The sequence below is a fragment of the Natator depressus genome, chromosome 1 (assembly GCF_965152275.1).
Source record: "Natator depressus isolate rNatDep1 chromosome 1, rNatDep2.hap1, whole genome shotgun sequence".
Lineage (NCBI taxonomy): Eukaryota > Metazoa > Chordata > Testudines > Cheloniidae > Natator > Natator depressus.
Genome location: NC_134234.1, coordinates 173294686 through 173322276, shown reverse-complemented (window position 1 = coordinate 173322276; position 27591 = coordinate 173294686).

Genomic DNA, 27591 nt, shown 5'->3' with positions numbered 1-27591 from the left:
ATTCTGGAAAGAGAGATGGCTCTACAGAGTTTTGGGATGGTACATTCCAGCTTGTTTGTGAGGTGTGCAGACATCACAGAGCTCTCAGGTAAATGTCTCAGTGTCATGGCTACAGCTCCCTTTTGTCTCCCTGCACACCAAAATTTCACACTCTTTTACCTTCGTCTTTTTATTTAGTCATGCTCCCAAGACCAAAGTATCTCAAGAAACTATGCATTTGATTGGTCCTTCAGTGAGGTGCCATATGACAGACCTGAAGCCACCTGTTTTCACCTGCTGCCAGCCACATTGTGGTAAAGCATTGTGGTTACTCCAAAACCTCTAGTCCTTCATCACATTACAACTGAAGAAAGTGCTAAGAAAAAGCTTCCTCTGGGTAAGACTTGCGTTTGTGAAATCTCCCTCCAAGTATCTCTAGGTGACTGCAGTCTCTAAACCTCCTTTCTTTGGATTCTTGTCCAGATATCTTACTTGATATACTCTTCATACATCTTGAAACCTGAAGAAGTGGATTATCTCATTAGCATGTTTTAGGGGCTTGGCTACTGATGATCAGGATTTAGATTGACCCTTTGATCATTTTGAGGACCCAGATTTTCCTTCTCCAGTTACTTCTGTAACACTATGTGATGATTATTCTGTGTCCTCTCCTTTTAACAATTACAAGGCTATGACTAAACTTTTCTGCAGTTCTGAGAAATGCAAGAAAGAGTCCATAATAAAGTGGTTCTCAAATCTCTTGATCTGTGCTCCAGTAAATGGAAGAAAAATCATCCCTATAGCCCACCATATTCTACAGTCTTTTGAAAAGGATTGGCAGATTGGAATCAAATGGAAATCAAGGTCCAGGAGAAAACAATAGGAAGTTTTAGGCTATGGTAGGGTGGGAAAGGAGGATAATATGATGTGAAATGCTGGGGTTGGGGCTTGTCAGTATTACTGGGTAAGGACTACTGTGGTCAGAAGTATAATTGCTCCTTGTTCCATTTGGGGAAGTTTTAACAACGACAGGATCTTAATAAATGTGTCTTAATAAATGCATGATTCTGCCAGTTTTTTTCTTCCTCAATCTATGGGTCATGTGACCCACACAACAGCTTTTTGTGTCCTACAGGCTGATCAGCACTTCTAAAAGCCAAAGAAATCAGCTAAGTAATATTACCCTATATTCCCCTTCCTTTTGGTCTTTCCTAAGATCTTGATAATTCTGATCTCTTTGGTGAGAATTCACCTATTTCATTATTTAGACAACCTTCTGATGAAAGCCCATTTGTTCCTGAAGTAGTACAGAGGCTCCCAGAGTGTGCTTTGGTAAACCACTAGTCAGTGTGTGCTGTGTCCTCCCCCACCCCCCCATATACAAATTACGGAGGGCGTGAGTGTTTCAGCCCACAACTACTAAACCTGGCTCTTTAGCTCAAGCTTTCAGCTATCAAGGTCCCCATTCAGTCTCCTGGGTTGGGCAAGATCTCAAAAGAGCTCTTACTCATGGCATCTCCTTGTGGGAATGTGCTTCTTTCCTTGAAATGAGGTTTCTTTAAATCAGTTCACACCATCTGAGAGGATGGAATTCAAGCAGCTACAGAAAGATTTTCCACCCATGAGAATTGCTATGGATTCTAGTCCTATGGGCTCAGCGACCAATCAGGGTCAGCATTCTTACCTTTTCTAGAGTCCCACTTTTCCCTTAGGTTTCAGAGTAGTAGCCATGTTAGTCTGTATCCACAAAAAGAAAAGGAGTACTTGTGGCACCTTAGAGACTAACAAATTTATTTGAGCATAAGCTTTCGTGAGCTACAGCTCACTTCATCGGATCCATGCATCCGATGAAGTGAGCTGTAGCTCACAAAAGCTTATGCTCAAATAAATTTGTTAGTCTCTAAGGTGCCACAAGTACTCCTTTTCTTTTTACTTTTCCCTCAGTTACCTTGAGCTAAGAACTGATGGTCTGTTAAATCAGAAACTTCCTGCTTCTCTCTTTCAGATGCCTGAAATCCTAGTCAGACCTTTCCCCTGGCAACTATCTCAACTAGCTGAATGTTGGCAAACTGTTTTTAGATATCAGGTCTGCCTTTGCATCTTCCTGAATTATTTTCTAGGCAGGATTGTGCTGCATACATCTCTCTTTTTCATCTCAGAAGCCAACCTCAATCAAAACCCAACTTCAGTAACCTTAACCAGCTTATTTCGCTACTGTCCTTTGCCCTGTGTTTTTGGTCCTGTTATGTCACTTTGTCTTCTTTCATTTTTTCCTGAACTGTGTACCCAGCCAGGGTCAACTGATTGCCAGTATAGGCCCTACACGATTGTCCAGCCTGATCTGTGTTATACATACAAAATTGGGGGTGGAGGGCTCCTTCTGAATTAGATTGTGGCTGAAGCGGACTTTCTTGATTACATATTTCACTTTTACTCTTTTTTTATTCTTCTGCAAACATGGCTAAGCATGAATACTCTGCCTTGGACATGTTTGGCCTACTGAGGGAGCACTGTGCTAAGGTTTGAAAATCATGGGGATCTCAATATGCTTTTGTAGCACAGACAAATGGTAGCCTGAAATTCACAGTCACGTTCTGCAGGCTCTCATTTTGGATTTTACAGCATTTCAACATTTATTAAGTTCATATAAGGTTTTCTTTTCCTGTATTTTAATTAGGGAATTAGTACACATAATTTTACTGGCCACAGGGTAATGTTTTTTTTTCTGAAGTATAAAGAATTAGCTGCTGGATTATTATCCAGGACCCAGTAAACATTTTTTTTTTACTGGTTCTAATTTATGTGTGTTGATCTAATTGAGAAGGTGTGAATTTCATAAAATTCCGTTTATAATTGTGAAGGATGGGGAGAAGTAGGGTTTTAAGCACTAATGCATTGTGAATTAGATGCACAGCTTCTATTGTTATCAGTAGGAGCTGCATATCTAATCCACCAAGTGTGATACTGAAGAAAATGTACCCTGGGATGTCAGGTGTTAAGGGAGAATGGGCCTCTCACATTCTTTGCACTTACAAGCCTGCTGTAACCTTTTGACTCTCTCTCTCTCTCTCTCTCTCTCTCTCTCTGTGTCTCTCTCTCTCTTTTTTTTTTTTTGAGTTTTGTTTCCTGAAAGGAAAAGGGGGTGGGGAAGGAGGGTTAAGAAGGCATATCGTGTGGAAGGTCCGTTTCAAAGTACTGTAGCTCAGTTGTAAACTTTCTCTTTTTGCTAGAATTAAATATCCATTTCCTGTTTGAAGAAGTCTGCATCATTAATGTAAAGTAATTCAGTTAAGAATTAGGACATTAATATCCTACTGAGGGCAAAGCCAAGAGAAGTATCAACAACTATAGAATTGGAATCGTTGTGCCCTGTTACGTATTGCTTATTGAAGATTTTTCTGTGTCTTGAGATGCACATATCTTAGTCCCCCATCCCCCTTCCCCTCCTCACTGCGATGAAGCTGATCTTTTGGAGTTGGGATTAAATGACATGCCCTTGCATGGAATTCAGGGGTGGGAGTGTTTAAGTAATCAGTTAGATGTATAAACCACCTTTGATCGCCAAGGATCCCAAGACACTTCACAGACTATGGTCCATGTGCTCTGTCCATTGCATAGCAAGAAGCAAAGGTCCTTTGAACTCAAGCAAATTGGGCCATAAGTGCTGGATGGAGAGAGTGACTATGGGCTGGTTTCCTTCACCTGTTTGCTGTGTCTGAGTTAAAAAAAAGATTGGGGATGTCCTTGTGGAGGGAGAAACTTAGGAACATATGCTCCCTGTGTGAATATTCACCTCTCAAAGTGAAAGAACTTGCATGGATGATTGCATTGAGCCGAATTATCCACAGAAATAAATGGTGGTTAATTGGTCTCCAACCTCCAGAAGTTTTGAGATAGAAAGGGAGGATATAGCCCTATACAGTCTATGGAAAGGAATCCCATCACACTTCACTGAGATACAGCCACCTCTGGAATGGACCACGGCAGCTGCTTATATGTAAAGAGTTTTGGACAAGAAATGAAAAATGTCCATTACCCTGTGCAACAGTAAGAGGAACCCCTTACTTAAGTCAGTATTTGATTCTGTAAATTAAAAAGTGCCGTTTGGTCACAGGAGAGAGTATGGAGCCTTGCAGGATCCGCCCACAGAGCTGTGCAATCCTGGCTATCATCTTGGATTTGCTCCTCTGAAGAATGTGTCCCTATTACAGGTTTATAGCTTTCTTTACGAAAGCTTATTTTGAAATGTCTCATGTTGCCTTTGCTTAGCTGAAATGTGGCAGCAATGGAGAGGAGCCAGCAGAGAGGTAATGTTAGAGCCAGAAATCAGGAAAGGGAAGAACCATCAGCCAGGGAAATCAGCATTGCCAAGAGAAGCCATTATTCTATTATTATTTCCAATGTGTAGGCATTGTTTTAAGTTACATTAAAAACATCCTTTAAATGTCTCATTAGTTGTGTGGTATATTTTCCACATTAATCCTTCCAAAAGAAATGAGTGTGATACTACGATTTGTTTCCAAATGGAGTCTTTGGGGAGTGGCTTGGTTTAAGGTTTGTGAGTTAGGGGGAAACCTGAGATAAAAGGCAGTTCCTCAAATTTAGGATGTCTGAAAGATCACAGTTGGGAGAACGTAGAATGGATTCTCCACTCCTTAAAACCTGCCAGAAACAATTACCTTTGTCCCTCTTCCAGGTTTCCTGCCTCTTGTTTGCTAAGCTTAGTTTATAAAATCAAGGCCCTCTAGCCCCTTGCTGTATAATGGCTCGATCCTTGAAGCACTCCAGCATGTGTTGAACTTTACTTTTGAGGGTAGTCTTATTAAACTCAACAGAAAGAACAATGTGCATAAAGTTACTCTCATGCTTGAGTGTTTCCAGAGTTATGCCCTAAATTTGCATGTGTCTCCCAGAGAGTATACATATATGCTGAAACTCAATAGCAGAACTTGGTTGAATTGCAATTGATGAGGGTTGGCTTAACTAGCTGTCTTGCTTTAAATTACCTGGAAATCCTGACATGTGTGGGCATGCCGTGTGTATACCGTTAATTCAGCTGTACTACTGTACACAGTGCATCTACTGTGAACCATTGTTGAAGGGTTCTGCATATTAAATATTACTTATTCATTCATAAATATTAAAGCTAGAAGGAATTATTATGGTAATATACTCTGACCTCCCGCATGGTACAGGCAGAATGTGAAGAGAGATTAAGGTTACGTCTACACTACACACCACTGGTGGTGTCATGTAGCGTACATGTATCGACATGCTGCGGTGAAAAGGAGGTGGCGCCCACATGTGGTCGCTACTACATGGGTCAGTGAAAGGCTCTGGCTGAGGGGAGGAAAAGATGTCAGCAGCTCCTTGCTGCCTGACCCTTTCACGGCAGCAGGGAAGGACTCCAGGCAGAGGTGGATTTACAGTGAAACACAGGGTGCCCTGGCACAGGGCCCCCCCAGTGACAGGGGGCCCCATGGCTGGGCAGCTGCGGGGGCAGAAGCTTGGTCCTGCCAGCCCCTGGGGCTACTGCTGTAGGCTCTGCACCCACCGGCAGCCAAGCTCTCTCCGCCCTGCCTCCTCCCCCCCTGAGGGTGCTGCGTTCCTGCCCCTCCCCACGCTTCCCCTGCTGCCAGATAGCTGTTTGCCGGTGCTCAGGTCGCTCTGGGAGGGAGGGAGAGGAGCGGGACTGCAGCATGCTCAGGGGGAGGAAGTGGGGACAGGGCCTTGGGGAAGAGGGTGAAATCGGGGCAGGGAGGAGCAAAGGCGGGGCCCTCGCACTCCCCCTACACATACCGTCCTGCCATCCCCCTGCCCTGAATGGCTCAGGGCAGGGGGCTGGGAGCACCCCCATGACCCCAGCCCCCTGCCCTGACTCCTGCACCCCCTCACATCTCCTAGCCCCCTGTCCTCCCTGACTCCTCCACCCCCATCACACATCCCCAACTCCACCCTGAGCACCAAATGGGAGCTCCTTGATTCCTGCACCCCCCCACACCCCCTCCCCACACCCTCCTCACACACTCCCAGCCCTGACTCCTGCACCCCTCACACACTCCCGGTCCCCTGCCCTCCTTGACTGCTGCACCCCCCTCACACATCCCCAGACCCACCCTGAGCGCCAAATAGGAGCTCCTGTACCACCCCCCATTCCCACCTGCACCACCCCCCATTCCCACCTGCACCCCTCACACCAAATGGGAGCTGCCCCAGGTAAGCGCTCCACCCCAAACCCCTGTCCCAGCTCTGAGCCCCCTCCTGCATCCTAACTCCTGGCCATACCCTGTACTCCAACCCCCAGCCTGCTCCTGCACCCTAACTCCCTCCCAGACCCTGCACCCCCCTCACACTCTCCCAGCCTTGACTCCTGAACCCCCTCAAACACCCCCAGCCACTTGCCCTTTGACTCCCGCACCCCCCACACATACCCCGCCCCCCCATGCTTTGACTCCTGCACCCCTCCACATCCCCACCCCCACCCTGAGCACCAAACAGGAGCTCCTGCACCTCCCCTACATTCCCATCTGCACCCCTCGCACCAAATGGGAGCTGCCCAGGTAAGTGCTCCACACCCCAACCTCCTGCCCCAACCCTGAGCCCTCCTGCATCCTAACTCCTGGCCAGACCCTGCACTGCAATGTTTTTTTACATTTTTTTAAATAAAGCGCTCTTATCCAAAGCACTTTACAATAATTAGCTAATGGTACAAACAATAGTTGGAAAGATCATGAAGTGGTCCGCTGAGACCCTCAGCAATTTTCAATTGGTCTGTGAAAAAATAAGTTAGACTACAAAAACAATCAAGGTACCTCACTTTATTTTCATTTACTTCCTATTATTTATAGAAGGAGGATGAAGAAAAAAAGAATGAAAAATTGGGGCGGGGGGAAGGAAGATAAAAGATAATGTTCTTTTTCTTGTCTGGGTCCCAAGGAGGGGCCCCAAAAATGAAGGTGAGCACAGCGCCCCACTAACTCTAAATCCACCTCTGACTCCAGGGATGGGGACCTGCTGGAGCCTTTTCCCTGCAGCTTCCTTTCTGCCAGAACCTTTCCCCTCCTCCCAGAGATGAAATGCTCCAGCAGCAGGGAGCTGGAAGAGTCTTTCCCTGCTGTCTCCCCCCACTTCAGTCTTTCCCCACTGGGGGAGTCTTTTTTCGTGTAGTAAGGAAAGGCTCCAGTAGTGGGGAGGCAGCAGGATGTGTAGATGAGGAGTCATTGTTTGGTCAAGTAGAGTGTGTGTACTCACATGCACACCTACTCCCTGTCTGTGATCTCCTTGCCGAAGCCATGCTCCACTGGCTACATTGCTATTTATACCAGTGCTGGAGGGTGGGGTTATGCGGATATGTACCAGTGTACGGTGAAGACATACCCTAAATGATTTCTCCAAAATCATAGTCTGTCTGTGGCAGAGCCAAGAATTGAACCCAGGGTCAGGCCAGTGTCTTAACCACAAGGCCATCTTTTCTTCCAAACAAAAGGTCCCACAATTTTCACTTCCCTGGGATTTAAATCTGATTTAGTTGACTAAGTACTGACAGTGTGGTGGTCTGTGTATGAGACACAAGGAACTTGCAATCTTACAATCTAAGGCCCTGAACCGCCAAGCTGATCCATGCAGGTGATTCTCTGAATTTACAGAGTGCCACTGACTATTTTGAGAGTTTTTAATAGGGATTTTAGTGGAGAATAATCCTTGTGCAGGACTTCAACTGGGAATGAATTTTTATGCCTCATCTTTACCTTCCCATTGTATGTATGTTTTTCTGGCTCTTTTTCCTGGTTTCTCACAACTGTCAGTCTTTCACCTTACGAGTAGAGTGGAGTTTGGCTGAATTAGCTTTCCTCAAACCAGGCACAAGTCTTGATTTGTGGAACTAGGAAGAGGTGCTTTGTGATGCACCCTGAGATTAAAGTGCATCACCCCTGCAGTGCATTAATCTTGCCTTCCCAGAAAGGGGGAGTCCTAGATCTGCTTTTGAAATCGGGACTCTTCCCTGGCTTTTCCAGGAAATCATCTCCATGTCATTGGGCTGGCAGAATATGAATCTGACGATCTTTTGGAAGTTTTCTTTCACACCAAGGAGTGCATTTTTCATGTGTGGGAATTAAGGTGCATCCTCTCTCTACCATGTGTTAAGAACCAGGAAACCATATCGAAGCACTTAAATGTTTCAGAACTATTGTTTTATTAGTCATGGTAGAGTATTAGAATGAAAACGTGGATTCTGAACATAAAATGGGAATGGGAGAATCCTGCCTTTCTGCTGCACCCGTTTGTTGGAATAGTTATAATGAATTTCATGCATTGAATAAAATACTGATCTCTACAAACATGCTGTCCTTTCACAGTTAGCTACAATATAGTCACATTTTAGACAATAAAACCATGTGCCTCCTTAAACAACCCAGTCACTCTGGCATTTTTGTGCGCCTTTCTATGTACTTTAAAGCAAACATTACTTTCTCCTCTCTAACGCTTGCTTGATACATCTCACAAAATATTATTTTCTGATTTTTCATAGAGAAAACTTTATTTGCAGAAGTATTGTTGGGAGAGCAATTTAACGTTTCTTTGGTTGAATGGTGTTCTTACTGCACATATGTAGTACTGGAAAATATTTTCCCACTTTCAAAGGGTTTATTTGATTTTTTAAAAATATTTTTGGTTATGAAAGTTGTAATAAGCAGCTTTGGTACCCCTAATGGCACACCCCACACACTTATGTTGCGTGACCTAAGGTCACAAGTAATGGCTGCAAGCTAATTGATTGAGAAAGGCTTGTCTGACTGGGCCTCTTTGAGTCCTCCCTTTACATTCCTAAATTCTGTGAAGGAGGCACTGGCAGCTTAGCCTTGCGGGGGGGGGGGGGAGAAGAAAGGGAGGAAGTTTCTTCAAGTTGTGATTATGCGCAGAGTTTCCTTGTACTGAGCTTAGTTTTCTCCACCCACTACTTAGTGAGAACTCCTTAACTAGAAGACTAACAACTTAAAGCTTTATCCCTGTGAGTACCAGAAAAGTGATCTGAGTATTTATTAAACAGAGAGAACAAACTGCCTACTTCAGGCAGGGAGGAAGCGTATGGAAATTATATTAGAACTTCAGCAAAGTGCAGAACTGCATAATACAGAAGCTGGGACTCAAACTGACAGGCTAATAAGCCAGCTCACTGAAGGGGGCTCTGTGTGGCAGCTCTGAGCTGCTGAGTGTTGGACAACTGTAGGCAAAATGTGAAATGGAACAGGGCAGAAAATAACACACTAACTTCAGGCAACTGTTGCTTTCTCATGGTGAGTCCAGATTTAAAACATTGTTTTAAATGTACCTATTGTTGTTTTTACAAACCCTTCTGTTTTAACAAAGCGACCCTTTTTGGAAACTCACTGTTTTGCAGATTATTTGTCCTGTGGTGTATGTTAATTCTGAACTGTACAAAATTGGGTAGGGGGTAGTACTTCCCTTGCTGCTTGTACATGTGTTTGTCTTTTTCAGGAGGTGTGTCCCTTTTCTAAATCACATTGCTGTAGCTTCAGATTTGGTGAAAATAGCTGTGTGTAAGCAGCATCAGGTTTGAAGCAAACATATAGGGAACAACAATCTATATCAACAGTTCATGTAGTGTGAGCTTTGTGGCATTTCTCCACTACTCCTTATTTTGCCGCCTTATCTTGAGAATGTATGGCACGGTCACTATGAAAAGAGCTTTGTGTTTGAATTCCTGGTGAGTCGAAGGGTCAGGGCCTGTAAGTTATCTGCCTGCCAGCAAGACTCATTGCTGTGCCCCCTTATTTTTCAAGCTAAAATAGAAAACCATATGTCCTCATCTTTTTTAAATATATGTATTTTGAATCCAGAGTTTGCACGCTCTTTGTTGTGTGTGCTTTGTTCTTCTGACAGTCATATTTTTGGGGGATCCACTTTTCTTTTGTCCATATTTACTTCACTGACTTGAGCTTTATTACAGCTTTTTGCATTCCTTTGTTGTGATGCATGTAATTTTATCTTGTGGCAGCATTCAGCGGTTCTGACTTATGAAGGATTTTTATTTGTGAACATATTTCTGAAAATCCTAGCGAGATCTGAGATATTTTGATTTTATATAAGTTCCAAAATTGTATTCAAGACAAGGTTTTGTGGGATTGCTTGTTTTCGTTTTTATCTTGAGTGCTATAGGATTCTTTAGGAAATGTTGTTTCAAGTATGTACTAACAAAATTATCCAATGTAATGGTAAAAAACATAATCTAAGTCACAAGGTTATTTCAGTCATTGAGTTAGTTTGAATAAAAACAGTTTTATTAACAAGGCAACTGTATGTAACATTACAAGTTGAGAGTAACATTAGAAATATGTTTACAAAAATTGCTGAGTTCATAAAATATAGCCTAGTAAATCATCCGTGCATTTCAAAGTTACTGTGTGTGTGATGTTCATTTAAAATGCCTGCTATTTGAAAAACAAACCTAACTCCTTTTCCATGGTAATGAAAGTACAATTAAGTACAAAATGGGATTCAGCATAACTCTTTTTTAAAATTTATGGCCTTTGTTTTCAGAGAGTAAATTGCTAAATTTGGAAAGTACTGGAGAAGTCTTGGAACTATAAATCATTTATGTTGGGTTAAAGGGAAAAACAATCCTTTAGCAGGATAATCTTATTGAATAATATAAAGAAGTTAGTTGAAATCTTTACATAAAGGACAACAGTGTTTCTTATTTGTAGCATTTTCTTTTTTAAGTTAATAAACTCATTTGGGAAAGAAAATAATATTTTGGAGGATGCCTGTTCTTAAAGATGGTGTTTCAGGTCTGAGTCAAAAGTGTTTGCCAAAGATGCAAACTCTGGAGAGCAAGCCCTTCCAAGCAGACAAGTTCATTGTCGTTCACCTGTTATGCTCATTCTTGTCTGCCAACCTAAAGGTCTCCCATCTGCCCATCAGACTTGATAGTGTAAAACAAAAAAAAAACAAAAACTGGTGGATTTCTTCTAAGAAATGTAAATGGCTCCAGCCAAGTATGAGAGAGAGCTTCTGAAATGTAAGGTAACGTTCTGCACAGATGCCATGCCTCATGTTCTTATTGTTGATTGGATTCCTATCCATTTTAGCTTGGGACTTGGGCCAAAGTCTCAGACTGCCTGAAAGAGCAAGCATAGGTTGGGCCTTTAAACAGTGAATTTAAGTATATATTTTTTTAAATGAATTAGGGGAAAGGAATGTAGATTTGAGATCCTAAAAAACCCTTCCAAATGCTTACCGTCTCAGTCAGCCTAAATAGATTATTTTTTTCTTGGCTGTGGGAAGATGGGGGAGAAATATGTTTTGAAATGTTTTCTCTACATTAAAAGCCCCCTGAAAGCTTTTCAGGTCCTCTAGAGAATACCATGCTTTTGGTGGTTAGAAAATAGGACAGAGTAGGGAATTGCAGGTTCCATTTCTATCTCTGCCAAAAAATTCTTGTGTGACCTTGGGCAAGTCACCTAACTTTTCTGTGCTGCCATTTCCCCATCTGTGAAAAAGGGATACTTTCTCACATTCCATAATTAGTGTTTATAAAATATTTCAATGTCTTTTGATGAAAGGCACCATAGAAGTGCAAAGGGCTCATTATTTTTGCTGTTCTTGGAAATTTGTGGTAGTGACTCAGGTGATAAGGAGACAGTGTGGTTGAGTTCCCACTGACCAAAACAATCTATTGTTAGACCACACTGTATTATGGGGTACAGTACCGTACACAACACTATTGTATATATTTAATAGTGGTGTCTGTAGTTAGAAGAGAATGACTCCATGGACACAGGATAAAATGTGCTCATCTCAACTGTATGTAGTGGGTCCTTGTCCGGCTGGCTGGCTGAAAAGGGGTTGTTGCTCCTTTATGGGTTCCCTGTGAAACTGCTAGCAGAGAGGAGAAAATTTTACCCAGATGGAGTGGGTGGGAGCAGGAAGTAGCTGGACCAGATCAGAGAGGGGGTCCACTGCTCTTTCAGCTGACCGGAAGTGTGTGGGGGGTGATATTTATACTCCATGTGATCACAGAAGCTGCCTTTCTCACTTAGATCAGGTGGCAATACCCACTCCCCTATGAAAGCTGAAAGAGGGCTGGTTTCCTTCCTGGCCTGCTGTGGCCATTATGCCAGTCACCTGTTTTTCTTTGGGGACTGGGAAGGAATTTTCCTGTCACTGCTAGAGGGGCTGAGGTGGGGTGGGGTTTTTTGCCCCACTATGAAGCAGCTGTCTCAGTTTGGGGCAAATGCACCAGTATTTCCCCTTACTGGTTCAGTAAGAGGGCACCTATTTACAGACTTCTGGCTCCCCTGACTGTCACCTCTCTTGGGTGGAGACCTGCATCTCACTACCTCCTGATCAGGTTATCTCCAGGCTGCATCATTCCCTGACCCTTCTGTGATTTTTCCACCAGCCCAAGACAGTCTGCCTAAGCAGGCCTCCTTGCTTCTCCCCTCAGAGATGGTACGCCGTGTAATTGCCAACAGTTTTAAGTTACCCCACAGCACTTCCTATGCAAGCCTACTGTTACTCTTAAGGTAAAAAGCATTAGAGAGAAAACACATTAAAACCAAGAAAAGAACCTAATAAGCTTACCAGAGACCATCCCAACCCTAACGTGGGCTCTGGTTGGGAGCAGTCCTTCACAACTCCACCCAAGGGGTTTCCTTGTGGTTTCAAGTTCGGCACAGCTTCTCTGCCAACACACACACACACACTCTCTGGGGGCTTCAGTAGGCCCAGTCCTTCCAACCCTTTGCTAAGGATTGGGGTCATCCCTGGATCAGAAGTCCTGTCCATTTGCTGAATCAGGAAAAAAGCCCCGTACCTGTTTAAAACCAGGCTATTTATCAACCCCCCCCCCCCATTTGTCCCTAGAGAATCCAGTTTGAACTAGTATATGCACACCGCTCCAGGGGTTGAGAAAACTGATAACTAGAGAAATTACATTGGCATGCCCTAAATTACATACAATCTCACAATTACACAAACAATTGCATTTTTAATAAATGGATCCAAAAGGCATTGAACTTAAGTCAGTAATGTTTCTTACTTCCATAAGGTTCATCCAGGATATTGTCATATCTGTCACAGAACACACAGCAGGTTTGGAACCCAATGGGATGGAGCACAGGCGTTAGGTTATAATGTTTCAACTCAGCATGTAAAACCTCTGGCAGATGTGCAGTGCAGGCACTTAGTATGGAAGGATTATAATGATCAGATACAATGTATTCCAAGGGGATTTAGCAGAAAACATGCCTTAATGGAGCTGAGGAAAGGTGGTTTGGGGCTTCCACATCTGGAACAGCAGGGAGCCAGCCACCCTTTCTTCTTTTATAGCCCCCTTAATCCTTATAGGCGGGGAAAGTGGCAGGATTCCAGCAGCGGGATAGCTAGGACCAGGTTGGGGATTATGTGGAAGTGGCTAAGGAAATGATGAAGACCTGCACTGTCCAATTTATCCCTGGGTAATCCGAGATATTTTAAGAAATAATGTTGTGGCCTAATTAAACCACATTCATCACCTCCTATCATTCTTATGGCATGGTAGGACAATGCTTCCAGTCTGACACCAGTTTGAGAAATTAAAAAAAAACCAAAACCTTCATAGTGCTTTATATTTAATATATCTGTGATGGTAAGGTAGGAAGAGACTATTGTTATTTGGAACATGAGATAGAAAAGTGCAGATAGGGATTCCTTTTTTTATATTATTGTGTCTGAGGTAACTAGTGAGGAAGAGAACCCAGTAAAAGCTTTGTGAAAGGGTGTGTATATTTTTTCTTTCAGTAACACTAGCACACTTGAATATCAGAGACAGCGAGCTGTATAGAGGGGTCTGTGTGGCAACTGAGGTAGTTTTAAGGTGAGTCAGGTAAAGACCGACACATTCTGCTGTTAAAGGGTCATGCACCAAAGAGGTGGCGCCAGGAGCAGGAGAGCCGCTGCTACTGAGAGGTGGAGCAGGCTAAGACAGGTATAATAGGAGAACTGTAGCATCTGGGATGTAGGGTGTGACACTTTGCCAACCCCAAGTGTTCAAAAATCATAAGTCAGGCACCAGAAGTTATTAGATGGGCTTAGAAAAATCATGATTAAAAAATAAATAAATAAATAGGGGTTTCTTTTTATATCTGCTGGTGTCATAAGTGTCTGGCATCATGTTTTCAAGTTCTCTGTAACCAAGAGGGCTAGAAACTTACTTTTTACTTACCAGATTCTCACAGAATCACATGATTCCAGGGGACAGGGCTTTAAGAAAAACATCAAAATCATGAGACGCTTAACAAAATTGTGAGAGTTGGGAACACTGGAGTCAGGCAAGAAGCTCAGAGAATGAGCAGGAAACATCTGCTGGAGAACAGGCCCGATATCTTGAGGGAGACAATTCCTGTCAGTCACTGATAGAAGACAACCCCAAGAAAAGTCCGCTCTGGGCATGTGGAAGGGCCCAGTCACCTGATCTGTGGTAAAACAAACAAATATTGATAATAACTGACTAGTGTGAAGAACAGAGGGAAAAGTGCCATGTTTCTTCTGATTTGTATGAAAATGTTCCAGTTCATATCTTTTAAAGTTATATACCCTAGATAACATATCCATAAAACTTGAATCCTTCCACAATTACTGCCAGAACACTTCAGAGAAGTGGTAGTGAGGAAATCACTCTTTTCCAGTTCATTTCCACTTGTGTTTGCTTTGTCCCAGTCCTGTTGGCAGTGAGTGCTGGGGAGAAGAGACATGGTAATGCAAGCTGTTGATTAACTCCAAAGACCAGCACCATCCGATAGCAAAAGAACTTTGAAACATCAACATTTTTTAAAGCCAAGCTCGACTTTGCTGCCAAAATTACCTTCAAGGATACATTCTATGTTCGCAGTTTGACTCAGCACCCTCTGAAAACATTAAATCTATTTTTGTCTTGTGTCTATTATAAATTACTAATCCCTCACACTCAGTGGCACTCACATCTTCAATATTTCCACCATTCAGTGTAAAATCCCAGGGGCTGATGGTTAAAGTAGCATACCAACCTTATCTGATTAATCCATATGTAGTTAACAATTAGGTGACAAATTTTCCATCTTCTTGCATCAGTGCAGTGATTTACACCAGGGCAAAGTAGGTCTAAATCATTACCATTTGGGTTTAGTAGTATTTTACACCCATTTACATCTGATCAGGAAAGTCCTCCATAAATGCTAAGCATGATTATTATTGCTAATACGATGAGTCTGTACTTAAATATGCAGTAGATGGGAATGTGTTTCCAGTAGAGGACTATGAATTAGGACTCCTAGGTTGTGTTTCTGACTCTTACAGGTCCTCTATATAATCTTGGGCAACTCAGGTCACCTGTGTGTCTATTTATTCATCTGTAAAATGTATACAATAATAATAAATAATGTCCAGCTCTTCCATCAGCAGATCTGAAAGTGCTTGACAAAGGTCAATATCATAATCCCTATTTTACAGGTGGGGAAACTGAGGCACAGGGAGGTGAAATGACTTGCCCAAGGTTATCCACTAGATTAGTGGCCAAGCTAGGAATAGAACCCAAGTTTCCTAAGTCCAGATGGTTACATTATTTGAGGGCATTAGAGTGGAGGAGGAGAGTGACTAGGGTAATGCTAACTTGCTTAACATTTCTTTTTAATAAAAAAAGAAAAAAATAATGCAATAGAGACTAACAAATTTGAGCATAAGCTTTCGTAAAGCTTATGCTCAAATAAATTTGTTAGTCTCTAAGGTGCCACAAGTACTCCTTTTCTTTTTGTGGATATAGACTAACATGGCTGCTACTTTGAAACCTGTCAGTATTTTTTATTGTTTTTGTTTTTCCTATGGGGTCAACTGGGCGAACAATGCCATGGACAGGGGCCATTCCCTTCGCCTGTCCTCTTCCTACCCTGGAAAACACTTGCAGACAGGTTTCCAGGGATTCAGGGAATGATGCAACAGGAATGGCGTTTTCTCTTCTATCTGTGTTCATGCTCCAGATCTGGCCACTGAAAAGGAGGAGAGTTTCTCTGTTACCATATCTACATAACCTTGCTTACCTGTCTGTCTCCCTTACACCCCTGCATCCCTTTGCTCATTGTGATGCTACAATCCCACCACTCAACAGTGAGCTGTATTCATTAGGTGGCAGAAGGAACAGAGGGTTGAATGTGGGGAATTCTTCTGTCACATTTCCATCAGTCTGAATTAGGTATTAGCCACCAGCGAGATTTCTATAGGTTTTCAAAAGACTGTGTCTATAGGCCATGAGTTGGTCTAAAATCATGTTCCTAACTCCTTATGTCCATGCCTAAATAAGTGACCTGATTTTCAAAAGTGCTGAGCATGCAGCAGCTCACACTTAAGTTGATTGCAGCTGCTGGATTCTTGACACTTCTAAAAATTATGCCACTCATTCAGGTGTCTGAATATGGATTTAGAAACTTCACTTTAGGCTCCCATTGTTGGCTGAATTAAATGACCTCTTTGTTTAGAGTTTCACATAGATATTTTAATTGCCATATTTAATAAAGCTTTTTTCTTTGCTTCAGAGAAGGAGTGAGAGAGAGGCAGGCAAGTATGTTAAAAAGAGACAAAGGACCAAATGCTTGAGCAAGATCTTGAAATAAAAAGTAGATGAGTTACTTGGTATATAGAGGTTTCAGAGTAGCAGCCGTGTTAGTCTGTATCCACAAAAAGAAAAGGAGGACTTGTGGCACCTTAGAGACCAACAAATTTATTTGAGCAAAGCTTATGCGCAAATAAATTTGTTGGTCTAAGGTGCCACAAGTCTTCCTTTTCTTTTTGGTGTATATAAAGAAACAAGAATGACATGTTTAGCACTGGTGAGAGAGTCGTCTCTAATTTTGATTTGGCTAGCATTTTGCCTATTAAGTAAGTTCAGATCCTCTTAAATCTCTCTCCTCTGTGTTAAATATTTACAGTTGCTATTGAGCTTGTGAAAGATGCATAACTACAGTTTGAGATTTGTAGATGTAATGAGATAGGAAGTCAGATATTAAGGTAAAAGAAAAAACTTTCATGTAGAAACTTTAGAACAGGAGACCTAGTCAGAACCGAGTTCAATTCCTCGCTCTGCCACACTCCGCATAAACATACGTTAACTAGGATAAAAGGTGGTCTTAAATGTTACTAGTTTTTTTTAATATATGCCTTTTAGTCTAGTCTGGAGTTGTACTGAATATGACATTGGCCAAGTCCCATTAACCTCTCTGGGTTTCAGCTTTCTTGGTAAAGTGAGTAATATTTTATGCTTTCAAAAGGCTGTTTTGAGACTTAAGAAATGTTTATCAAGTGCTGTGTGATCCTCAGATGAAAGATGACTACTTCACACCTATATAGGCATTATATTTCACAATTAAATTGGCATAACTTTCTAACATATAAGGGGTTAGCTATCAAGTAAAATAATTGCTCTAATCCTGCACTACTTGAAGTCACTGACAAATACCACTGGATTTCAGTGGAAGTGAATTGAGACCATTCTATAAATTGTTAACTTGCCACAGTGTGACCTGGGCTAAAGGGTGGTTTATTTACCAAATAAAGAAATTGGAAGCCTGTGACATTTGAGTGTCAGTTGTTTCTGACAGGCTATTTACAAATGTACTACTGGTGAATATCCTACTTTATATTTTTCAAAGTAGATATGCTAATACCAGCAACAGGGAAGTCTTCAGAGTCTAGTTTTGGAAACTAAAGTTAATTTACTAGTAACTCTAGGAAGACAGATACAGCTGTAGCAGAAAAGTTACAAGCAACTAGGGTGAATCATGCACTTTGATCTAGTTTATTACTCTGAAACAGCAGATTTGCTACAGGGCAAACAGTACACTTTTGCAGAAGCTTCACAGCTCATCACCGTATAGGTTGCTATGGGCACCAGCACAGAAAAAAAGAAAAAAAAAAAAACAACTCAGCAGAGACTGCTAAATAGATTTTAAACTAGTGTGTTAGTAGCACAAAATGTGACAGAACAGCCAAACCAAAAATATTTTCTATGTGCAAGATGGAAAAGTGGATTAAATTCTCATGATGTCCTTCTTAGCTATTCATTTAGTCAGAGTTTTCACAAGAGAGCAGCACTCTCAATTGGGACCAAGTTTTCATAAGAGATCAGCTCCCATTTAGACACCAAAATAAATGGCCAGATTTCAAAAGTGCTCTACACCTTGGGTATTAAACTCTTAAAATCTGAGCAAAAAAGAGTCACAATGGGAGCTGGTAGGTGCTCAGCACTTTTGAAAAATTTGGTTCTTATTTAGGTTTCTAAATGGGAGATGAGCTCCTGTGAAAATCTGTCCCTAGTTATGGTTGCCGAGTCCCTGGAAATCTGGTCCTGAGCTCTTTAGAAAGTCTGGACCCACCTGTCTGGCCAGATTGTCTGGCCACCAAAGAACTAAGCTCCATTTCTACAACTTCTAGCATGCATATAGGTTCAGAGTGCCAGTCTCTCTCCCTCTTCCTGGCATCTAGAATTATAGTTTTTCTCCAGGCAATCCTCCATCCCTCACGTAACAGATGGTAACGCAGAAAGAGAAACAGGATTCTGTTAACGTGACACAATTCTAGAGCCTGTCTGTAACCATTTTTTAGTATATTTCTAAATACCTTTTTTTGTGGTGAACAGGGAGGGCTCTGTGAACTAAAAGTTCCTTCTGTACATACTCTGCTCTCCTTCATCAAGACCCTTCTTTATGTCTGAAATACTTCTGGTTAGTTTGCCAGTGACATTGACAACCTGCCTTTGCCCAGATGGGTTGCTAGAGAGCAACACAAAGTTTTTCATTCCACAGAGCTGAGCATGCTCCCTTTGCAGCTCTCCCACTTCCAGTCTGCTCAGAAGCAAGGGACCAAAAAAAGATTGCATTATTTTCCTGCATAAGCACCATGTTTTGATACCATTAGACTTTCCTGTACTTTATACATCACATACTGTTTTTTAAAAATATAATTAAGTTTAATACTTAATGCAGCTACGTAATATGCATTTAAAATACAAGCTGAAACTACATATGCATTAATAGGCTATTAAAGCCTGATCTTCACCCATCAAAGTCAATGGATGTCTTTGGTGTCAGTGCATGGATTGGCCCCTTAGAGTACAGTAGAACCTCAGATTTATGAACTAAGCCGTTAACCGCACACCTCATTTGGAACCAGAAGTACACAAACAGGGAGCAGCAAATACAGTACAGTACTGTGTTAAACGTAAACTACTAAAAAAAAATAAAGGGAAAGCAACATTTTTCTTCTGCCTAGTAAGTTTCAAAGCTGTATTAAGTCAATGTTCAGTTATAAACTTTCGAAAGAACAACCATAACATTTTGTTCAGAGTTAGAAACATTTCAGAATTATGAACAATCTCCATTCCCGAGGTGTTCATAACTGAGGTTCTATGCATGCCTTCATTGCAATCAAACACGAGCAGCTGGCTCATGTCAGCTGACATGGACTTGGGCTGTGGGGCTATAAAATGGCAGTGTAGCCATTCAGGCTCTAGCCTGAGCCTGAACATCTACACTTCAATTTTATGGTCCCACAGCCCAAGGCCCAGATCAGCTGACATGAGCCAGCCACAGTGTTTTATTGCAATGTAGACATACTACTTGTGCACATCTTAGCTGTATAGTGTTGCTAACCAACTGAGAAGCAAATGGACAGCCTAGTAATCCAGAGGGTCCTGTTACTATAGGAAACACTTCCTTGTGCTTAGGCATCTCAACCTATCAAAAGTCTTCTGACTCTGGAGTCTCAGTTCCCTGCTACTGCACCTGTGGCCTCCCTTCACTACGTGCTGCTGGCATTAAGACAGGGTGAGTGCTACTGCAGCCAGCTCCTCTGCTTTTCTCCTTTCCCTCCAAAGTCATGCCCCACTCTGAGTATTTATGGAGTTTGTTGCCAGGAGGGGAGGCACTGACTCAGCCTCAAGCAACAGCATCAGATCAGCTTCCTACTTAATGTCACAGATGATGGGATGTGTGTGCATGGTAAGTAAATCATTCCTTGGTTTCAGTGGCGTTGGTAGATGCTCAGCACCTCCGAAAATCAGGCTGCTTTTCGCACTTGGTCTTGCAAATAGTTAACCATGTATTTACCTTCACACACTGAGTAGTCCCATTGAAGTCACTGAAACAGCTCACCTGTATCAAGTTAGACCTGTGCTTACTTGGGTACAGGATCAGGGTCTTGTTTAGGTACCTAGATAGGGATTTAAGAGCCTAACTTTACCTGTCTTTGTTTCCAAGTCTCCTGATTTCCTTTGCCAGTGATGAGATTTTGGCTGGGACTGGAGCCAGTCTCATGATGATGCAAGAAGTTCCAGCCCTCTGGTGAATTTGAGCCCTACCTGGAGGAAAAAGCCCTGTTGTAATTGCCTGCCTGGCTTACCCCACCGCCTGCCTCTTGGGGCAGAGCAACCAGAGCTGCTGCTGCAGGAAGAGCTCTCACTCCTTTTTCCTCCACTGCCAGAAAATCAAAGCCATGCTTGCAGCAGGGAAAAGGGAGCTAAAGAGCTCAGACGCTCAGGGCAGCTCTGCTCCCTCCTCCCTCTTGCTTCTGTGAGTAACGAATGGTGCCTCTACTCCCCAACATCCACTCCTTCCATGCAGCACTGGCCCTGGGAAAGGGGAGTGGGTGAAGAGCCCCGGGACCGACTCCTCCCCCAGCCTGGAAGCAGGAGAAGCATCTGCTGCCACCCTTCCAGGCTTGGGAAAAGTGGGTGGAGAACTGCAGGAGGAGCAGAAATGAGGTTTGAGGGGTTGAACTGGAGGGGGCAGAACTGATGCAGGGATTAAGGTTACAGAATTGCTTTGGGGTAAAAATTATTGGCCAGGGGATGGATAGGTGTGGCAGTCAGAGCTCCTGCAGAGGTGACCAAAATCTTTTAGATCTCTTGAGGCTGGCAGAACTACATACCTTAGTTTAAAAATTTAGACCCTTTTTAAACATTTTTAAAAACACGAAAAAGGAATACTTTATAAATATGAACGTTGGCAAATTTCTTTGATGGTTATTATTCTTTCACATTTTTCCTCAGTGGAAAAAGGGATAATATTTACCTTTAGTGTGGCGCCTCCTCCTAGCTGCTCTGGGAATTAGCTCATCAGATCGATGCCCATTCCTATGGTGGCATGCTATCCTCCGCCTCTCTCTCTCTGGTCTGCAGCCCCTCTCATATTCCAGGAATCGCTGTATCCTTTTGGTGACTCAGCCCTCCAATCAGGTCACTCAGCATTCCCCCTTTCTGGGGTATATCAAAGTCTTTCCTTCAGCAGCCCTAAGTAGTCTTTCCATTCACTGCCACATGTGCTAGTCCCTCAGTGGCTGGTAAGGGAACCTGGGTTCCAGTCCAGAGACCTTCAACCCAGCAGTTCTGGGCTTTACTCTCCCAGCCCTTACTGCTCCTTCCCTGGACTGCTTCCTACCACTCCTGGTTCCCCCCTTTCCCTGGGAGTACCAGCTCCAAACTCTCCTCCCCCTTCCTCTTCCCAGGGAGTGACTGCCCTTTCCCAGCAGCAGCCCAGCTCTGTTGCCAGGTTCCTGGCTTTATAGGCCTCACCTATTCCTGCACAGCTGAACCTGCTTGCAATCAATTCCCTGCTCCCTGGCTCTTCCTCCAGGTAAAGCCTATGGAGTTAATAGGCCTACCTGGCCACCTTGGCCCCTTCCCATCCTGTGTGGGGCGGACACCCCATCACAGATAGTCTCTAAAGGAGAGTGGAACTGTTTAACATTATGTATGTTCAATTTTGTTATCGATCCTTGATTTAGATATTTAACCATACATCTCCAAGTCATATGGGGGGGGGGCAAGACTGGAATCAATTTTACATCTTTAAATTTGGCTAAAATGTAAAGATGTAGCTGGATTTTATTATTATTATTTTAATGTTATAGTTGAGTAAAATATGGTGGTGTTTGTAGCTGGTTTTGCAGAAAGAAATCCTGACTGATAGGTTTTGGTTTGGTAAAATCTTAACTTCAGTTGGGATATACAGGACACCCGAGTTGTCGGTAAACCAAATGGGTGGCTGTTGCCTGTGGCTATTACATTAAATTGATTGGAGGGAAACACTGGTCATACCCACTGACAGAAAAAAAAAGTCTGCAATAAAGACATATGGTATTTCATGTGAAATCAGTTTCGTACATTATATTATGATCATAGTGAAAGTACATGTGGACAATGGCATCTTAACCTCCCATAACGTGAAGATGAATGACCACACGAGTGCCCTGAGGAGGAAAGATATCCAAAGTCCAGTGACTAAATATATTAGTGGTCATACTTATTTCATCCCACCTTAGAATATTTGGGTCTGGATTAAATAAGCCTAATTTAGAAGATGTCAGTGGAAAATATTCTTTGCAACAGCAGGAATTATTGAGTGAGGTCCTCACCTTCCCTCCACCCACTATGCACCAAATAAAAAGGGCCAAAGCAGTGCAAAGGGACTCTAAAAGCCCCATATTTGGCTGGGGGAGCATTTCCCTGGTGGAAGCACTGTGGAAGACAGTTGTAAGACTGCATCCTGATGATCCCCTTGCAAACCAAAGTATAGGGCGCATGCTGGGGACAGGGCTACAGCATACTGCGGTGCTGCAGAGACTCTGGGCAGCACTGTGACCCACAGAGCAATCCAGGGAGCCTGCTATAACTTAGACGAACACTCAGGGCTGTCTAAGTTACTCTGAGAGCCTCTCCAGCCCGGGAACAACCCAGGATCACGAGGGCAAAAAGGTGGCTTAAAGCCATTTTAGCTCATCCTCACCCTGGGCTGGAAGTTCTGTCCTGTGTCTCTCAGAAGGCATCTAATTTCACCCATTATGTATAGTCTAGACATTGATCTCTAAGGGTCTGGATGAGGGGAGAGATTTTACTATTATTTCATCAACAAGATGATATTTTCAATAATGAATAAGATTACTATTGATTTATCGGGGCGGAACTGGGTGGTATAGACTTAGCATATTTAAGGAGTGTAAATGAAGTCATGGTCCTTCTATGGAAAGTGCACCCACATGTTTGAAAAGCTAGGCAGCCCTACTGAGTGCTCTAATAGTGGTATATATACAGCTTTGGATCCATATTTTGGTATTCATTTTATCTCTATGGGCAGTAATTGCATGCATTGACAGCTGTATGCTCATATCTTGGAAATTAGTGAATCTAAATAAAATGCAAATTTATTATTATGAAGCCTCATATTGAAATATAGGCAAGTTGGTAAATGTTAACTTTTTCTGGGCAGTTGAGGCAATACTCCCTCATGCTGTCCGTCCAATGTATCAGATGTGTCATTGAAGTTCCATTATGATTTCAGTGGAACTTTGGAACATCAGTGGAATTTTGTAGTGGCATAGATGCTGGAGTGAAGGACCAGCACTGAAGCAATTAACTGCTGAGAATGTGGTAGAATCTAGTAGCGTTGACATGTAATGGAACTCATACACTGATAATCTCTAAAATGTTCACAAAAACAGGTTAAGTATTTTTCAGCCATTTTGTGTTTAATAGTTGCTATAGTAAATATAATAGTTCCTATCATAAAAATACATAAAATATGTGGTTTGGTGTTTTCACTGTAATCAGAATAACTTCCTTTTTTTTCTTTTGAAGAAAAAAGCTGCTACTTATTACAATGGATTTATTTAATCGAGATCTGAAATGGAGGAAAAATGCTTTTTTCATTCCAGGGAATTGTGACTTGTCACATTTATATTTGTTACACCACTTCTGTCTGCTTCTTTCACAAAGAAAGTGAGCCAGACTCTTGGTTAGATGACTTTTTTAATATAGGTGCATGGATAATCATCTGTGAAAACATTTATAATAATGGAGGAACCATAGTTTGCTCAGGAAACATCTTTTTAAAGTTAGTTTGTGATAGAAAAATACCTAAATTGGGAATATTCTAGTCTCCTTCTTCTTCTTGATTCTGTAAATGCTCAGAGAAACCTATGGGATCCTTCTATCAGGTTTACTTTTGTTAGTAGTGGCTGCTGGAAATTTCCATTAGTCATTAGACATTTCATCTGTTTATCTCATTCATACAACTGCGAATGTCTTGATGGGTATTAAATAACTAAGGGTGTCACCACCATGAAAAACAACATTTAAGCTTCGACCTTTTGCATGTTAACATATCAATAGATAACGTGGTAAAATGTACATTTCTTATTGTATATTGGTTCATAAGAAATTGAATTTCACACCTGATATACAGTAGTTGTTTGAGATAGGTGTATCCATTATCAAAACCTGCTGCTGGAATTCATGGCGTAGTTATTGTTTTATGTATTGGCATAGTTATGTTGGGAGAGTAAACATCTACTGGTGCTTACATATTCTTGTGATGGACACATTAGAAATGTGTAGAATATAAATATAATTTGGAAGAAAAATACAACCTGGGAGCCCTGATGTGCCTTTTGGTTTTGTATTTCCTTTGTCATTTATCCCCAGTACTAGATATTTCCCCAAATCTTTAATAGTTAAAGTATACAGCAGTTTACCTCTTTTGGGAAGTTTTCATTTCGTTAAGGGGATCTTTATGTGTCTTCCCTTAACAACACTGTTCCCAAGCATGCAGTCTTGGGGAGTGAACTCAGCATGTAAACAACACTAATAATTCCTTGGCTCTTTAATGACAACATCTTTAATTAACTGCAAGGTTTCTAGAGGCAGTGTGGCCAGCTGACAGTTTTGTCATGAGTGTTGTGATATTTGCTATGTTATGTAAAGCCTGAACCTCTGGAGGACATGTGATTTAGTGAGAATCTTACTATTTTTTTTTCTAGCCCTCATGCTTGCAGAGAAAAGTTTGTAGATGTGACCTGAGTGTAACCTAAAGGCTCAATAAGAAGACTGTAAATTAAAAGAATCCACAATGTATTTTGTTTTAAAAAATCATGATTTTTTTTAGAGCTTGACTCATAATTAATCAGTGTTTAGTGCTGGCAATATTGCAGTGTGTATCATTCTGCTGGACCTATAATTAGAGAATCTTCCCTCTACTACTGCCAGCTGATTTTTACCACTCCCTAGATTAGTTGCTCCTCATGTGATTAATGAAACTAAAGAAAGACAGCAGAAAACTGTCAGAAACAAGCCAATCAGTAAACAGATGAACCACCATTAAAATATCTGCTGATGTACATGGTGGCTGGGATCACTGGTGCGCTCCTGCTGCTTTGCCATGCCTCAGGCAATACAAAGCAGCCACAAACCCACCTTAACAGCATTTATGGCTGTTAAGTGTTACCTGAGTGGTGCAAAACAGTCAGAGAATGTACTGGTGAATCTGGCCTAATGTGTGTGTGTGTGTGTGTGTGTGTGTGTGTATGTATGTATGTGTTTTAATGAACCTGAGGAAAATAATGTAATTGGAGTGTCTAATGCTGTAGAACAACATGTTCTTTAGGTGGACTCCCTAAATTAGGTATAAGAGAAGCCGCTTAGAATGGACAAATTGGTTAGAGGCTATTTAGTCTGTATTGTTCGTTTGATGATGGGAAAATGGCAGCTGGAGCATGGAGACTCAGACTATAGTCTATCCAGAGAGAAAAATGGGAACTGGGAGTGGGGAGGTCTCCAAGATTTGAATTTGGCAGGGAAGGTAGATGGCAGCTGGGATCAGAAAAGCATCAGAGAGCTGATATTGGGATTTGGCTGAGGAGGGAGGCAGCAGCTGGGAGTTGGCAGGCCTCAGAGGTTCAAGAAAACATATTTTCTTTTTGGTATATACAGTTTCCTGTGCCATGCTTTACACACATTTGTTCTGGGAAAACAGCTTTTGTTCAGTCTATCTAATTCTCCGGACTCTATTGGAAGTGGAGGGTACCAAAAGTAGAAATGTAACCTTTTTCCTTTTTTTTTTTAGAGCGGTTTGCTGCACAGTGGTTTCCTCCAAACTTTTTGTTTAATCAGATTTAAACTTGCTGTATAGATATTCAAATATCTTTACTTACATTTGCATGCACCAGTCTAAGTTCATAGTTCTTTGTCACACTTGTTTGCCACGATTTACCCACCTTTACGGAATGTGTGCTGCAATCATTCCCTGAATCTGTTAATGTACAGCTACGAAAGAAAAAGATAGGCACTAATAGTTCATAGTGCAAGCAGAATAAATCCAGATCAATAACACACACACACACACACTCACACACGTGCACTTTACTAGGGGTACAAAGCTGAAAACAATTATGAGCCAAATCAGTTGGAAGGAAGAATTTAATCAGAAAAATGTGAATAATTTCATAACACCTTCCAAGATGCCCTAAAAGCCACAATCGAGGAAGAGGGCTCTGGTGATTGATAAAAGGACATGGTTTAGAGGGGAAGTGAAGGCAGCTGTAAAAAATAATGTATAACACATGGAATTACGGGGAAGTTGATAGTAATGAATGCAAATTGGAAGTTAAGAATTTTAGAAAATTGATAAGGGAAGCCACGGAACACAAGGAGAACTCTATGGCCAGCAGAATTAAGGCAATAAAAAGGAGTTTTAAAAATATAATAGGAACAAAAAGACTCTTGACAAAGGTATTGGTCAATTACCAAATGGAAATGGTAGAGTTATCAATAATAATGCAGAAAAGGCAGAAATGTCCATAAATCTTTCTGTTCTGTATTTTTGGGGAAAACAGATTGTATTATCTCATCATATGGTGATGATAACACTCTTTGCATTCCACTAGTATCTCTGGAGCATGTTAAAGAGATGCTACTAAAGTTAGACATTTATGAATCAACAGAGCCAGATAACTTGCATCCAAGAGTTTTAAAAGAGCTAGCGGAGGAGCTCCCTGGACCATTAATGGTAATTTTTAATAAGTTTTGGAGAACTGGGGAATTTCCAAAAGACTGGAAGAAAGCTAATGATGTGCCCCTCTTTAAAAAGGATAAATAGAATAAGCCAGGTAATTATAGGCTTGTCAGCCTGACATCAATCCCAGGCAAGATAACTGAATGGTTGATATGGGACTCAATTAATAAAAAACTAAAAGGAGGGTAATGTAATTAATGCAAATCAACATGGATTGATGAAGAACAGATCCTGTCAAACAAACCTGATATTTCTGAGGAGAAGACAAGTTTAGTTGATAAAAGTAATAGTGTACAGACTTCTGTAAATTTATCCATCTATGAACAAAGAATGTAGGCCATACTTACAAGAAGGGGGACTCTATCCTGGGAAGCAATTCTCTGAAAATGATTTTGGGATTGTGTTGGATAATCAGCTGAACATGAGCTCTCAGTATATGACACTACCGTCAAAAAAGCTAAAGCAATTCTGGGTTGCACAAACAGGGGAATCTTGAGTAGGGATTGAGAGGTGATTTTTATCTCTGTATTTGGCACTGGTGCGACTACTGCTGGAATACTGTGTCCAGTTTTGGTGCCCACCATTCAAGAAGCATGTTGATAAATTGGAGAGGGTTCAGAGAAGAGCCGCAAGAATGGTTAAAGGATTAGAAAGCATGCCTTATCTTGATAAACTCAGAATTCAATCTATTTTGCTTAACAAAAAGAAAGTTAAGGGGTGACTTGATTACAGTCTATTATAGCAT